Here is a 15388-nt window from a genome sequence, read left to right as displayed (position 1 = left end):
ACACAGCCCCGTTCTTTGCCTGCAGAAAAAAGAAGTTTGTGGATTTCAACTGAACGCTGTAAGTGACAAAAACAGAAGTTGCAGGAAAAGCTCAACAGGTCTGAGACGAGAAATGAGAGTCGACAGGTGTCTGTCACTTCAGGGTAATGACCCTGTTGTTTCAGACATCAATTCCCAAGCTCTTGACAAAAACAGCAGCTATCAGTCCAATAGGGTTATTCAGGAGCGCGACTCGTTCATTTGGTGATTGCGGCTGAACGCCGTAGCTTCCAAATAAGCCGGTTAGATGACAAGCTGGCGTTGAGCTTGAACATCGCATCCTACAGTCTCATGCCAAGCGTTGAAACTGAGTGGGCGCAGGAGACATGGCTGAGAGGCCCCAGTGAGATTTGAACTCACGACCCCTGGTTTACAAGACCAGTGCTCTAACCGCTGAGCTATGGAGCCGGGTGGTCCGGCGCACTGCACTGGACTGGTTAACACTGGCTGACTCAAATACTTGGGACACAGGTTTCAATCGACTCTCGCGTCACCGTCTGTACAGTTTGAACATTCTGCCCGTGTGTGCGTGGGTTTGCTCCGGCTGCTCCGGTTACCGCTCTCAGTACAAAGATGTGTAGCTTCTGCGGGATTGGCCATGCTTCATTGTCCCATTGTGTACGGTGATAGTGCGGGCCCGGTGGATTCGTCAGCATTAAATGTGGAATGATGCGGAATGGGTCTGGGTCGATTGCTCTCTGCAGGGTCGGTTTTAGAATAGAATAAATTAGATTGGCTACAGTGTGGAAACAGGACCTTCAGCCCAACAAGTCCACATCGATCCTCTGAAGACTAACCCACCCAGACCCGTTTCTCTCTGAATAATGCACCTATGACTAGGGGCAATTTAGAACTTCCTGTAGAAGGACTCATGCCCGAAACGTCGATTCTCCTGCTCCTTGGATGCTGCCTGACCTGCTGCGCTTTTCCAGCAATACATTTTCAGCTCAGCAATTTAGAATGGCCAATTCACCCGGCCTGCACGTCTTTGGACTGTGAGAGCAAACCGGAGCAAACCCACGCAGACTCTGGGAGAATGTGCAAAGTCGACACAGACTCGATTCCCTAAAGCTGGAATCGAGCCTGGCTCCCTAGCGCTGTGAGGAAGCAGTGCGAACCACTGAGCGACTGGTTGGGCGGAATGGCCTGTTTCCAAACTGGAGGGATCCTATGCCTCTGAGATTTCTGACAATCACCGGGAGACCTAATTGGGAATTGTCATTCGCTCGCTTGGAGTGACTGAGGTCAGCGATCTCAAAGTTAAATCCGTGAACACACACAGCCCCGTTCTTTGCCTGCAGAAAAAAGAAGTTTGTGGATTTCAACTGAACGCTGTAAGTGACAAAAACAGAGGTTGCAGGAAAAGCTCAACAGGTCTGAGACGAGAAATGGGAGGCGACAGGTGTCTGTCACTTCAGGGTAATGACCCTGGTGTTTCAGACAACAATTCCCAAGCTCTTGACAAAAACTGCAGCTATCAGTCCAACAGGGTTATTCAGGAGCGCGACTCGTTCATTTGGTGGTTGTGGGTGAACGCCGTAGCTTCCAAAGAAGCCGGTTAGACGACAAGCTGTCGTTGAGCTTGAACATAGCATTCTTCAGTCTCATGCCAAGCGTTGAAACTGAGTGGGCGCTGGAAACATGGCTGAGAGGCCCCAGTGAGATTTGAACTCACGACTTCTGGTTTACGAGACCAGCGCTCTAACCGCTGAGCTATGGAGCCGGGTGGTCCGGCGAACTGCGCTGGATTGGTTAACACTGGCTGACTCAAATACTTGGGACACAGGTTTCAATCGACTCTCGCCTCACCGTCTGTACAGTTTGAACATTCTGCCCGTGTGTGCGTGGGTTTGCTCCGGCTGCTCCGGTTACCGCTCTCAGTCCAAAGATGTGTAGCTTCTGCGGGATTGGCCATGCTTCATTGTCCCATTATGTACGGTGATAGTGCGGGCCCGGTGGATTCGTCAGCATTAAATGTGGAATGATGCGGAATGGGTCTGGGTCGATTGCTCTCTGCAGGGTCGGTGTGGACGAGATTAGAATAAATTAGATTGGCTACAGTGTGGAAACAGGACCTTCAGCCCAACAAGTCCACATCGATCCTCTGAAGAGTAACTCACCCAGACCCGTTTCACTCTGAATAATGCACCTATGACTAGGGGCAATTTAGAACTTCCTGTAGAAGGGCTCATGCCCGAAACGTCGATTCTTCTGCTCCTTGGATGCTGCCTGACCTGCTGCGCTTTTCCAGCAATACATTTTCAGCTCAGCAATTTAGAACGGCCAATTCAGCCGGCCTGCACGTCTTTGGACTGTGAGAGCAAACCGGAGCAAACCCACGCAGACTCTGGGAGAATGTGCAAAGTCGACACAGACTCGATTCCCTAAAGCTGGAATCGAGCCTGGCTCCCTAGCGCTGTGAGGCAGCAGTGCGAACCACTCAGCGACTGGTTGGGCGGAATGGCCTGTTTCCAAACTGGAGGGATCCTATGCCTCTGAGATTTCTGACAATCACCGGGAGACCTAATTGGGAATTGTCATTCGCTCGCTTGGAGTGACTGAGGTCAGCGATCTCAAAGTTAAATCCGTGAACAAACACAGCCCCGTTCTTTGCCTGCAGAAAAAAGAAGTTTGTGGATTTCAACTGAACGCTGTAAGTGACAAAAACAGAAGTTGCAGGAAAAGCTCAACAGGTCTGAGACGAGAAATGAGAATCGACAGGTGTCTGTCACTTCAGGGTAATGACCCTGTTGTTTCAGACATCAATTCCCAAGCTCTTGACAAAAACAGCAGCTATCAGTCCAATAGGGTTATTCAGGAGCGCGACTCGTTCATTTGGTGATTGCGGCTGAACGCCGTAGCTTCCAAATAAGCCGGTTAGATGACAAGCTGGCGTTGAGCTTGAACATAGCATCCTACAGTCTCATGCCAAGCGTTGAAACTGAGTGGGCGCAGGAGACATGGCTGAGAGGCCCCAGTGAGATTTGAACTCACGACCCCTGGTTTACAAGACCAGTGCTCTAACCGCTGAGCTATGGAGCCGGGTGGTCCGGCGAACTGCCGCGCTGGATTGGTTAACACTGGCTGACTCAAATACTTGGGACACAGGTTTCAATCGACTCTCGCGTCACCGTCTGCACAGTTTGAACATTCTGCCCGTGTGTGCGTGGGTTTGCTCCGGCTGCTCCGGTTACCGCTCTCAGTACAAAGATGTGTAGCTTCTGCGGGATTGGCCATGCTTCATTGTCCCATTGTGTACGGTGATAGTGCGGGCCCGGTGGATTCGTCAGCATTAAATGTGGAATGATGCGGAATGGGTCTGGGTCGATTGCTCTCTGCAGGGTCGGTGTGGACGAGATTAGAATAAATTAGATTGGCTACAGTGTGGAAACAGGACCTTCAGCCCAACAAGTCCACATCGATCCTCTGAAGAGTAACTCACCCAGACCCGTTTCACTCTGAATAATGCAACTATGACTCGGGGCAATTTAGAACTTCCTGTAGAAGGGCTCATGCCCGAAACGTCGATTCTCCTGCTCCTTGGATGCTGCCTGACCTGCTGCGCTTTTCCAGCAATACATTTTCAGCTCAGCAATTTAGAACGGCCAATTCAGCCGGCCTGCACGTCTTTGGACTGTGAGAGCAAACCGGAGCAAACCCACGCAGACTCTGGGAGAATGTGCAAAGTCGACACAGACTCGATTCCCTAAAGCTGGAATCGAGCCTGGCTCCCTAGCGCTGTGAGGCAGCAGTGCGAACCACTGAGCGACTGGTTGGGCGGAATGGCCTGTTTCCAAACTGGAGGGATCCTATGCCTCTGAGATTTCTGACAATCACCGGGAGACCTAATTGGGAATTGTCATTCGCTCGCTTGGAGTGACTGAGGTCAGCGATCTCAAAGTTAAATCCGTGAACAAACACAGCCCCGTTCTTTGCCTGCAGAAAAAAGAAGTTTGTGGATTTCAACTGAACGCTGTAAGTGACAAAAACAGAAGTTGCAGGAAAAGCTCAACAGGTCTGAGACGAGAAATGAGAGTCGACAGGTGTCTGTCACTTCAGGGTAATGACCCTGTTGTTTCAGACATCAATTCCCAAGCTCTTGACAAAAACAGCAGCTATCAGTCCAATAGGGTTATTCAGGAGCGCGACTCGTTCATTTGGTGATTGCGGCTGAACGCCGTAGCTTCCAAATAAGCCGGTTAGATGACAAGCTGGCGTTGAGCTTGAACATCGCATCCTACAGTCTCATGCCAAGCGTTGAAACTGAGTGGGCGCAGGAGACATGGCTGAGAGGCCCCAGTGAGATTTGAACTCACGACCCCTGGTTTACAAGACCAGTGCTCTAACCGCTGAGCTATGGAGCCGGGTGGTCCGGCGCACTGCACTGGACTGGTTAACACTGGCTGACTCAAATACTTGGGACACAGGTTTCAATCGACTCTCGCGTCACCGTCTGTACAGTTTGAACATTCTGCCCGTGTGTGCGTGGGTTTGCTCCGGCTGCTCCGGTTACCGCTCTCAGTACAAAGATGTGTAGCTTCTGCGGGATTGGCCATGCTTCATTGTCCCATTGTGTACGGTGATAGTGCGGGCCCGGTGGATTCGTCAGCATTAAATGTGGAATGATGCGGAATGGGTCTGGGTCGATTGCTCTCTGCAGGGTCGGTTTTAGAATAGAATAAATTAGATTGGCTACAGTGTGGAAACAGGACCTTCAGCCCAACAAGTCCACATCGATCCTCTGAAGACTAACCCACCCAGACCCGTTTCTCTCTGAATAATGCACCTATGACTAGGGGCAATTTAGAACTTCCTGTAGAAGGGCTCATGCCCGAAACGTCGATTCTCCTGCTCCTTGGATGCTGCCTGACCTGCTGCGCTTTTCCAGCAATACATTTTCAGCTCAGCAATTTAGAATGGCCAATTCACCCGGCCTGCACGTCTTTGGACTGTGAGAGCAAACCGGAGCAAACCCACGCAGACTCTGGGAGAATGTGCAAAGTCGACACAGACTCGATTCCCTAAAGCTGGAATCGAGCCTGGCTCCCTAGCGCTGTGAGGAAGCAGTGCGAACCACTGAGCGACTGGTTGGGCGGAATGGCCTGTTTCCAAACTGGAGGGATCCTATGCCTCTGAGATTTCTGACAATCACCGGGAGACCTAATTGGGAATTGTCATTCGCTCGCTTGGAGTGACTGAGGTCAGCGATCTCAAAGTTAAATCCGTGAACACACACAGCCCCGTTCTTTGCCTGCAGAAAAAAGAAGTTTGTGGATTTCAACTGAACGCTGTAAGTGACAAAAACAGAGGTTGCAGGAAAAGCTCAACAGGTCTGAGACGAGAAATGGGAGGCGACAGGTGTCTGTCACTTCAGGGTAATGACCCTGGTGTTTCAGACAACAATTCCCAAGCTCTTGACAAAAACTGCAGCTATCAGTCCAACAGGGTTATTCAGGAGCGCGACTCGTTCATTTGGTGGTTGTGGGTGAACGCCGTAGCTTCCAAAAAAGCCGGTTAGACGACAAGCTGTCGTTGAGCTTGAACATAGCATTCTTCAGTCTCATGCCAAGCGTTGAAACTGAGTGGGCGCTGGAAACATGGCTGAGAGGCCCCAGTGAGATTTGAACTCACGACTTCTGGTTTACGAGACCAGCGCTCTAACCGCTGAGCTATGGAGCCGGGTGGTCCGGCGAACTGCGCTGGATTGGTTAACACTGGCTGACTCAAATACTTGGGACACAGGTTTCAATCGACTCTCGCCTCACCGTCTGTACAGTTTGAACATTCTGCCCGTGTGTGCGTGGGTTTGCTCCGGCTGCTCCGGTTACCGCTCTCAGTCCAAAGATGTGTAGCTTCTGCGGGATTGGCCATGCTTCATTGTCCCATTGTGTACGGTGATAGTGCGGGCCCGGTGGATTCGTCAGCATTAAATGTGGAATGATGCGGAATGGGTCTGGGTCGATTGCTCTCTGCAGGGTCGGTTTTAGAATAGAATAAATTAGATTGGCTACAGTGTGGAAACAGGACCTTCAGCCCAACAAGTCCACATCGATCCTCTGAAGACTAACCCACCCAGACCCGTTTCTCTCTGAATAATGCACCTATGACTAGGGGCAATTTAGAACTTCCTGTAGAAGGGCTCATGCCCGAAACGTCGATTCTCCTGCTCCTTGGATGCTGCCTGACCTGCTGCGCTTTTCCAGCAATACATTTTCAGCTCAGCAATTTAGAATGGCCAATTCACCCGGCCTGCACGTCTTTGGACTGTGAGAGCAAACCGAAGCAAACCCACGCAGACTCTGGGAGAATGTGCAAAGTCGACACAGACTCGATTCCCTAAAGCTGGAATCGAGCCTGGCTCCCTAGCGCTGTGAGGAAGCAGTGCGAACCACTGAGCGACTGGTTGGGCGGAATGGCCTGTTTCCAAACTGGAGGGATCCTATGCCTCTGAGATTTCTGACAATCACCGGGAGACCTAATTGGGAATTGTCATTCGCTCGCTTGGAGTGACTGAGGTCAGCGATCTCAAAGTTAAATCCGTGAACACACACAGCCCCGTTCTTTGCCTGCAGAAAAAAGAAGTTTGTGGATTTCAACTGAACGCTGTAAGTGACAAAAACAGAGGTTGCAGGAAAAGCTCAACAGGTCTGAGACGAGAAATGGGAGGCGACAGGTGTCTGTCACTTCAGGGTAATGACCCTGTTGTTTCAGACATCAATTCCCAAGCTCTTGACAAAAACAGCAGCTATCAGTCCAATAGGGTTATTCAGGAGCGCGACTCGTTCATTTGGTGATTGCGGCTGAACGCCGTAGCTTCCAAATAAGCCGGTTAGATGACAAGCTGGCGTTGAGCTTGAACATAGCATCCTACAGTCTCATGCCAAGCGTTGAAACTGAGTGGGCGCAGGAGACATGGCTGAGAGGCCCCAGTGAGATTTGAACTCACGACCCCTGGTTTACAAGACCAGTGCTCTAACCGCTGAGCTATGGAGCCGCGAACTGCGCTGGATTGGTTAACACTGGCTGACTCAAATACTTGGGACACAGGTTTCAATCGACTCTCGTGTCACCGTCTGCACAGTTTGAACATTCTGCCCGTGTGTGCGTGGGTTTGCTCCGGCTGCTCCGGTTACCGCTCTCAGTCCAAAGATGTGTAGCTTCTGCGGGATTGGCCATGCTTCATTGTCCCATTGTGTACGGTGATAGTGCGGGCCCGGTGGATTCGTCAGCATTAAATGTGGAATGATGCGGAATGGGTCTGGGTCGATTGCTCTCTGCAGGGTCGGTTTTAGAATAGAATAAATTAGATTGGCTACAGTGTGGAAACAGGACCTTCAGCCCAACAAGTCCACATCGATCCTCTGAAGACTAACCCACCCAGACCCGTTTCACTCTGAATAATGCACCTATGACTAGGGGCAATTTAGAACTTCCTGTAGAAGGGCTCATGCCCGAAACGTCGATTCTCCTGCTCCTTGGATGCTGCCTGACCTGCTGCGCTTTTCCAGCAATACATTTTCAGCTCAGCAATTTAGAATGGCCAATTCACCCGGCCTGCACGTCTTTGGACTGTGAGAGCAAACCGGAGCAAACCCACGCAGACTCTGGGAGAATGTGCAAAGTCGACACAGACTCGATTCCCTAAAGCTGGAATCGAGCCTGGCTCCCTAGCGCTGTGAGGAAGCAGTGCGAACCACTGAGCGACTGGTTGGGCGGAATGGCCTGTTTCCAAACTGGAGGGATCCTATGCCTCTGAGATTTCTGACAATCACCGGGAGACCTAATTGGGAATTGTCATTCGCTCGCTTGGAGTGACTGAGGTCAGCGATCTCAAAGTTAAATCCGTGAACACACACAGCCCCGTTCTTTGCCTGCAGAAAAAAGAAGTTTGTGGATTTCAACTGAACGCTGTAAGTGACAAAAACAGAAGTTGCAGGAAAAGCTCAACAGGTCTGAGACGAGAAATGAGAGTCGACAGGTGTCTGTCACTTCAGGGTAATGACCCTGTTGTTTCAGACATCAATTCCCAAGCTCTTGACAAAAACAGCAGCTATCAGTCCAATAGGGTTATTCAGGAGCGCGACTCGTTCATTTGGTGATTGCGGCTGAACGCCGTAGCTTCCAAATAAGCCGGTTAGATGACAAGCTGGCGTTGAGCTTGAACATAGCATTCTTCAGTCTCATGCCAAGCGTTGAAACTGAGTGGGCGCTGGAAACATGGCTGAGAGGCCCCAGTGAGATTTGAACTCACGACTTCTGGTTTACGAGACCAGCGCTCTAACCGCTGAGCTATGGAGCCGGGTGGTCCGGCGAACTGCGCTGGATTGGTTAACACTGGCTGACTCAAATACTTGGGACACAGGTTTCAATCGACTCTCGCCTCACCGTCTGTACAGTTTGAACATTCTGCCCGTGTGTGCGTGGGTTTGCTCCGGCTGCTCCGGTTACCGCTCTCAGTCCAAAGATGTGTAGCTTCTGCGGGATTGGCCATGCTTCATTGTCCCATTGTGTACGGTGATAGTGCGGGCCCGGTGGATTCGTCAGCATTAAATGTGGAATGATGCGGAATGGGTCTGGGTCGATTGCTCTCTGCAGGGTCGGTGTGGACGAGATTAGAATAAATTAGATTGGCTACAGTGTGGAAACAGGACCTTCAGCCCAACAAGTCCACATCGATCCTCTGAAGAGTAACTCACCCAGACCCGTTTCACTCTGAATAATGCACCTATGACTAGGGGCAATTTAGAACTTCCTGTAGAAGGGCTCATGCCCGAAACGTCGATTCTCCTGCTCCTTGGATGCTGCCTGACCTGCTGCGCTTTTCCAGCAATACATTTTCAGCTCAGCAATTTAGAACGGCCAATTCAGCCGGCCTGCACGTCTTTGGACTGTGAGAGCAAACCGGAGCAAACCCACGCAGACTCTGGGAGAATGTGCAAAGTCGACACAGACTCGATTCCCTAAAGCTGGAATCGAGCCTGGCTCCCTAGCGCTGTGAGGCAGCAGTGCGAACCACTGAGCGACTGGTTGGGCGGAATGGCCTGTTTCCAAACTGGAGGGATCCTATGCCTCTGAGATTTCTGACAATCACCGGGAGACCTAATTGGGAATTGTCATTCGCTCGCTTGGAGTGACTGAGGTCAGCGATCTCAAAGTTAAATCCGTGAACAAACACAGCCCCGTTCTTTGCCTGCAGAAAAAAGAAGTTTGTGGATTTCAACTGAACGCTGTAAGTGACAAAAACAGAAGTTGCAGGAAAAGCTCAACAGGTCTGAGACGAGAAATGAGAGTCGACAGGTGTCTGTCACTTCAGGGTAATGACCCTGTTGTTTCAGACATCAATTCCCAAGCTCTTGACAAAAACAGCAGCTATCAGTCCAATAGGGTTATTCAGGAGCGCGACTCGTTCATTTGGTGATTGCGGCTGAACGCCGTAGCTTCCAAATAAGCCGGTTAGATGACAAGCTGGCGTTGAGCTTGAACATAGCATTCTTCAGTCTCATGCCAAGCGTTGAAACTGAGTGGGCGCTGGAAACATGGCTGAGAGGCCCCAGTGAGATTTGAACTCACGACTTCTGGTTTACGAGACCAGCGCTCTAACCGCTGAGCTATGGAGCCGGGTGGTCCGGCGAACTGCGCTGGATTGGTTAACACTGGCTGACTCAAATACTTGGGACACAGGTTTCAATCGACTCTCGCCTCACCGTCTGTACAGTTTGAACATTCTGCCCGTGTGTGCGTGGGTTTGCTCCGGCTGCTCCGGTTACCGCTCTCAGTCCAAAGATGTGTAGCTTCTGCGGGATTGGCCATGCTTCATTGTCCCATTGTGTACGGTGATAGTGCGGGCCCGGTGGATTCGTCAGCATTAAATGTGGAATGATGCGGAATGGGTCTGGGTCGATTGCTCTCTGCAGGGTCGGTGTGGACGAGATTAGAATAAATTAGATTGGCTACAGTGTGGAAACAGGACCTTCAGCCCAACAAGTCCACATCGATCCTCTGAAGAGTAACTCACCCAGACCCGTTTCACTCTGAATAATGCACCTATGACTAGGGGCAATTTAGAACTTCCTGTAGAAGGGCTCATGCCCGAAACGTCGATTCTCCTGCTCCTTGGATGCTGCCTGACCTGCTGCGCTTTTCCAGCAATACATTTTCAGCTCAGCAATTTAGAACGGCCAATTCAGCCGGCCTGCACGTCTTTGGACTGTGAGAGCAAACCGGAGCAAACCCACGCAGACTCTGGGAGAATGTGCAAAGTCGACACAGACTCGATTCCCTAAAGCTGGAATCGAGCCTGGCTCCCTAGCGCTGTGAGGCAGCAGTGCGAACCACTGAGCGACTGGTTGGGCGGAATGGCCTGTTTCCAAACTGGAGGGATCCTATGCCTCTGAGATTTCTGACAATCACCGGGAGACCTAATTGGGAATTGTCATTCGCTCGCTTGGAGTGACTGAGGTCAGCGATCTCAAAGTTAAATCCGTGAACAAACACAGCCCCGTTCTTTGCCTGCAGAAAAAAGAAGTTTGTGGATTTCAACTGAACGCTGTAAGTGACAAAAACAGAAGTTGCAGGAAAAGCTCAACAGGTCTGAGACGAGAAATGAGAGTCGACAGGTGTCTGTCACTTCAGGGTAATGACCCTGTTGTTTCAGACATCAATTCCCAAGCTCTTGACAAAAACAGCAGCTATCAGTCCAATAGGGTTATTCAGGAGCGCGACTCGTTCATTTGGTGATTGCGGCTGAACGCCGTAGCTTCCAAATAAGCCGGTTAGATGACAAGCTGGCGTTGAGCTTGAACATAGCATCCTACAGTCTCATGCCAAGCGTTGAAACTGAGTGGGCGCAGGAGACATGGCTGAGAGGCCCCAGTGAGATTTGAACTCACGACCCCTGGTTTACAAGACCAGTGCTCTAACCGCTGAGCTATGGAGCCGGGTGGTCCGGCGAACTGCGCTGGATTGGTTAACACTGGCTGACTCAAATACTTGGGACACAGGTTTCAATCGACTCTCGTGTCACCGTCTGCACAGTTTGAACATTCTGCCCGTGTGTGCGTGGGTTTGCTCCGGCTGCTCCGGTTACCGCTCTCAGTCCAAAGATGTGTAGCTTCTGCGGGATTGGCCATGCTTCATTGTCCCATTGTGTACGGTGATAGTGCGGGCCCGGTGGATTCGTCAGCATTAAATGTGGAATGATGCGGAATGGGTCTGGGTCGATTGCTCTCTGCAGGGTCGGTTTTAGAATAGAATAAATTAGATTGGCTACAGTGTGGAAACAGGACCTTCAGCCCAACAAGTCCACATCGATCCTCTGAAGACTAACCCACCCAGACCCGTTTCACTCTGAATAATGCACCTATGACTAGGGGCAATTTAGAACTTCCTGTAGAAGGGCTCATGCCCGAAACGTCGATTCTCCTGCTCCTTGGATGCTGCCTGACCTGCTGCGCTTTTCCAGCAATACATTTTCAGCTCAGCAATTTAGAATGGCCAATTCACCCGGCCTGCACGTCTTTGGACTGTGAGAGCAAACCGGAGCAAACCCACGCAGACTCTGGGAGAATGTGCAAAGTCGACACAGACTCGATTCCCTAAAGCTGGAATCGAGCCTGGCTCCCTAGCGCTGTGAGGAAGCAGTGCGAACCACTGAGCGACTGGTTGGGCGGAATGGCCTGTTTCCAAACTGGAGGGATCCTATGCCTCTGAGATTTCTGACAATCACCGGGAGACCTAATTGGGAATTGTCATTCGCTCGCTTGGAGTGACTGAGGTCAGCGATCTCAAAGTTAAATCCGTGAACACACACAGCCCCGTTCTTTGCCTGCAGAAAAAAGAAGTTTGTGGATTTCAACTGAACGCTGTAAGTGACAAAAACAGAAGTTGCAGGAAAAGCTCAACAGGTCTGAGACGAGAAATGAGAGTCGACAGGTGTCTGTCACTTCAGGGTAATGACCCTGTTGTTTCAGACATCAATTCCCAAGCTCTTGACAAAAACAGCAGCTATCAGTCCAATAGGGTTATTCAGGAGCGCGACTCGTTCATTTGGTGATTGCGGCTGAACGCCGTAGCTTCCAAATAAGCCGGTTAGATGACAAGCTGGCGTTGAGCTTGAACATAGCATCCTACAGACTCATGCAAAGCGTTGAAACTGAATGGGCGCTGGAGACATGGCTGAGAGGCCCCAGTGAGATTTGAACTCACGACCCCTGGTTTACAAGACCAGTGCTCTAACCGCTGAGCTATGGAGCCGGGTGGTCCGGCGAACTGCGCTGGATTGGTTAACACTGGCTGACTCAAATCCTTGGGACACAGGTTTCAATCGACTCTCGCGTCACCGTCTGCACAGTTTGAACATTCTGCCCGTGTGTGCGTGGGTTTGCTCCGGCTGCTCCGGTTACCGCTCTCAGTACAAAGATGTATAGCTTCTGCGGGATTGGCCATGCTTCTTTGTCCCATTGTGTACGGTGATAGTGCGGGCCCGGTGGATTCGTCAGCATTAAATGTGGAATGATGCGGAATGGGTCTGGGTCGATTGCTCTCTGCAGGGTCGGTGTGGACGAGATTAGAATAAATTAGATTGGCTACAGTGTGGAAACAGGACCTTCAGCCCAACAAGTCCACATCGATCCTCTGAAGAGTAACCCACCCAGACCCGTTTCACTCTGATAATGCACCTATGACTAGGGGCAATTTAGAACTTCCTGTAGAAGGACTCATGCCCCAAACGTCGATTCTCCTGCTCCTTGGATGCTGCCTGACCTGCTGCGCTTTTCCAGCAATACATTTTCAGCTCAGCAATTTAGAATGGCCAATTCAGCCGGCCTGCACGTCTTTGGACTGTGAGAGCAAACCGGAGCAAACCCACGCAGACTCTGGGAGAATGTGCAAAGTCGACACAGACTCGATTCCCTAAAGCTGGAATCGAGCCTGGCTCCCTAGCGCTGTGAGGCACCAGTGCGAACCACTGAGCGACTGGTTGGGCGGAATGGCCTGTTTCCAAACTGGAGGGATCCTATGCCTCTGAGATTTCTGACAATCACCGGGAGACCTAACTGGGAATTGTCATTCGCTCGCTTGGAGTGACTGAGGTCAGCGATCTCAAAGTTAAATCCGTGAACACACACAGCCCCGTTCTTTGCCTGCAGAAAAAAGAAGTTTGTGGATTTCAACTGAACGCTGTAAGTGACAAAAACAGAAGTTGCAGGAAAAGCTCAACAGGTCTGAGACGAGAAATGAGAGTCGACAGGTGTCTGTCACTTCAGGGTAATGACCCTGTTGTTTCAGACATCAATTCCCAAGCTCTTGACAAAAACAGCAGCTATCAGTCCAATAGGGTTATTCAGGAGCGCGACTCGTTTAGTTGGTGATTGCGGCTGAACGCCGTAGCTTCCAAATAAGCCGGTTAGATGACAAGCTGGCGTTGAGCTTGAACGTAGCATCCTACAGTCTCATGCCAAGCGTTGAAACTGAGTGGGCGCTGGAGACATGGCTGAGAGGCCCCAGTGAGATTTGAACTCACGACCCCTGGTTTACAAGACCAGTGCTCTAACCGCTGAGCTATGGAGCCGGGTGGTCCGGCGCACTGCGCTGGACTGGTTAACACTGGCTGACTCAAATACTTGGGACACAGGTTTCAATCGACTCTCGCGTCACCGTCTGCACAGTTTGAACATTCTGCCCGTGTGTGCGTGGGTTTGCTCCGGCTGCTCCGGTTACCGCTCTCAGTACAAAGATGTGTAGCTTCTGCGGGATTGGCCATGCTTCATTGTCCCATTGTGTACGGTGATAGTGCGGGCCCGGTGGATTCGTCAGTATTAAATGTGGAATGATGCGGAATGGGTCTGGGTCGATTGCTCTCTGCAGGGTCGGTGTGGACGAGATTAGAATAAATTAGATTGGCTACAGTGTGGAAACAGGACCTTCAGCCCAACAAGTCCACATCGATCCTCTGAAGAGTAACCCACCCAGACCCGTTTCACTCTGATAATGCACCTATGACTCGGGGCAATTTAGAACTTCCTGTAGAAGGACTCATGCCCGAAACGTCGATTCTCCTGCTCCTTGGATGCTGCCTGACCTGCTGCGCTTTTCCAGCAATACATTTTCAGCTCAGCAATTTAGAATGGCCAATTCAGCCGGCCTGCACGTCTTTGGACTGTGAGAGCAAACCGGAGCAAACCCACGCAGACTCTGGGAGAATGTGCAAAGTCGACACAGACTCGATTCCCTAAAGCTGGAATCGAGCCTGGCTCCCTAGCGCTGTGAGGCACCAGTGCGAACCACTGAGCGACTGGTTGGGTGGAATGGCCTGTTTCCAAACTGGAGGGATCCTATGCCTCTGAGATTTCTGACAATCACCGGGAGACCTAACTGGGAATTGTCATTCGCTCGCTTGGAGTGACTGAGGTCAGCGATCTCAAAGTTAAATCCGTGAACACACACAGCCCCGTTCTTTGCCTGCAGAAAAAAGAAGTTTGTGGATTTCAACTGAACGCTGAAAGTGACAAAAACAGAAGTTGCAGGAAAAGCTCAACAGGTCTGAGACGAGAAATGAGAGTCGACAGGTGTCTGTCACTTCAGGGTAATGACCCTGTTGTTTCAGACATCAATTCCCAAGCTCTTGACAAAAACAGCAGCTATCAGTCCAATAGGGTTATTCAGGAGCGCGACTCGTTCATTTGGTGATTGCGGCTGAACGCCGTAGCTTCCAAATAAGCCGGTTAGATGACAAGCTGGCGTTGAGCTTGAACATAGCATCCTACAGTCTCATGCCAAGCGTTGAAACTGAGTGGGCGCTGGAGACATGGCTGAGAGGCCCCAGTGAGATTTGAACTCACGACCCCTGGTTTACAAGACCAGTGCTCTAACCGCTGAGCTATGGAGCCGGGTGGTCCGGCGAACTGCGCTGGATTGGTTAACACTGGCTGACTCAAATACTTGGGACACAGGTTTCAATCGACTCTCGCGTCACCGTCTGCACAGTTTGAACATTCTGCCCGTGTGTGCGTGGGTTTGCTCCGGCTGCTCCGGTTACCGCTCTCAGTCCAAAGATGTGTAGCTTCTGCGGGATTGGCCATGCTTCATTGTCCCATTGTGTACGGTGATAGTGCGGGCCCGGTGGATTCGTCAGTATTAAATGTGGAATGATGCGGAATGGGTCTGGGTCGATTGCTCTCTGCAGGGTCGGTGTGGACGAGATTAGAATAAATTAGATTGGCTACAGTGTGGAAACAGGACCTTCAGCCCAACAAGTCCACATCGATCCTCTGAAGAGTAACCCACCCAGACCCGTTTCACTCTGAATAATGCACCTATGACTAGGGGCAATTTAGAACTTCCTGTAGAA

General features: G+C 50.9%; 12 non-coding genes across 12 annotated transcripts; all 12 read right to left on the bottom strand.

The window, feature by feature from the left end:
* Positions 1-374: 374 nt before the first annotated feature.
* trnat-ugu (transfer RNA threonine (anticodon UGU)) lies at positions 375-447 on the bottom strand. The gene has a single exon. It is a non-coding gene; the product is annotated as a tRNA-Thr (tRNA).
* Positions 448-1689: 1242 nt separating this feature from the next.
* Positions 1690-1762, bottom strand: trnat-cgu (transfer RNA threonine (anticodon CGU)). Its single transcript has one exon. It is a non-coding gene; the product is annotated as a tRNA-Thr (tRNA).
* A 1246-nt stretch (positions 1763-3008) lies between these two features.
* trnat-ugu (transfer RNA threonine (anticodon UGU)) lies at positions 3009-3081 on the bottom strand. The gene has a single exon. It is a non-coding gene; the product is annotated as a tRNA-Thr (tRNA).
* A 1249-nt stretch (positions 3082-4330) lies between these two features.
* trnat-ugu (transfer RNA threonine (anticodon UGU)) lies at positions 4331-4403 on the bottom strand. Its single transcript has one exon. It is a non-coding gene; the product is annotated as a tRNA-Thr (tRNA).
* Positions 4404-5645: 1242 nt separating this feature from the next.
* On the bottom strand, positions 5646-5718 carry trnat-cgu (transfer RNA threonine (anticodon CGU)). The gene has a single exon. It is a non-coding gene; the product is annotated as a tRNA-Thr (tRNA).
* Positions 5719-6960: 1242 nt separating this feature from the next.
* Positions 6961-7033, bottom strand: trnat-ugu (transfer RNA threonine (anticodon UGU)). Its single transcript has one exon. It is a non-coding gene; the product is annotated as a tRNA-Thr (tRNA).
* A 1232-nt stretch (positions 7034-8265) lies between these two features.
* On the bottom strand, positions 8266-8338 carry trnat-cgu (transfer RNA threonine (anticodon CGU)). Its single transcript has one exon. It is a non-coding gene; the product is annotated as a tRNA-Thr (tRNA).
* Positions 8339-9584: 1246 nt separating this feature from the next.
* trnat-cgu (transfer RNA threonine (anticodon CGU)) lies at positions 9585-9657 on the bottom strand. The gene has a single exon. It is a non-coding gene; the product is annotated as a tRNA-Thr (tRNA).
* A 1246-nt stretch (positions 9658-10903) lies between these two features.
* On the bottom strand, positions 10904-10976 carry trnat-ugu (transfer RNA threonine (anticodon UGU)). Its single transcript has one exon. It is a non-coding gene; the product is annotated as a tRNA-Thr (tRNA).
* Positions 10977-12218: 1242 nt separating this feature from the next.
* On the bottom strand, positions 12219-12291 carry trnat-ugu (transfer RNA threonine (anticodon UGU)). Its single transcript has one exon. It is a non-coding gene; the product is annotated as a tRNA-Thr (tRNA).
* A 1245-nt stretch (positions 12292-13536) lies between these two features.
* Positions 13537-13609, bottom strand: trnat-ugu (transfer RNA threonine (anticodon UGU)). Its single transcript has one exon. It is a non-coding gene; the product is annotated as a tRNA-Thr (tRNA).
* A 1245-nt stretch (positions 13610-14854) lies between these two features.
* trnat-ugu (transfer RNA threonine (anticodon UGU)) lies at positions 14855-14927 on the bottom strand. The gene has a single exon. It is a non-coding gene; the product is annotated as a tRNA-Thr (tRNA).
* Between the last annotated feature and the right edge of the window lie 461 nt (positions 14928-15388).

This window comes from Chiloscyllium plagiosum, unplaced genomic scaffold, assembly GCF_037043375.1.
Source record: "Chiloscyllium plagiosum isolate Xiang-an unplaced genomic scaffold, Cpla_swu_hap1 HiC_scaffold_38, whole genome shotgun sequence".
NCBI classification, from domain to species: Eukaryota; Metazoa; Chordata; class Chondrichthyes; order Orectolobiformes; family Hemiscylliidae; genus Chiloscyllium; species Chiloscyllium plagiosum.
Note: the sequence above shows the minus strand (reverse complement) of the source record. Positions and strands in the feature narration are given on the sequence as shown.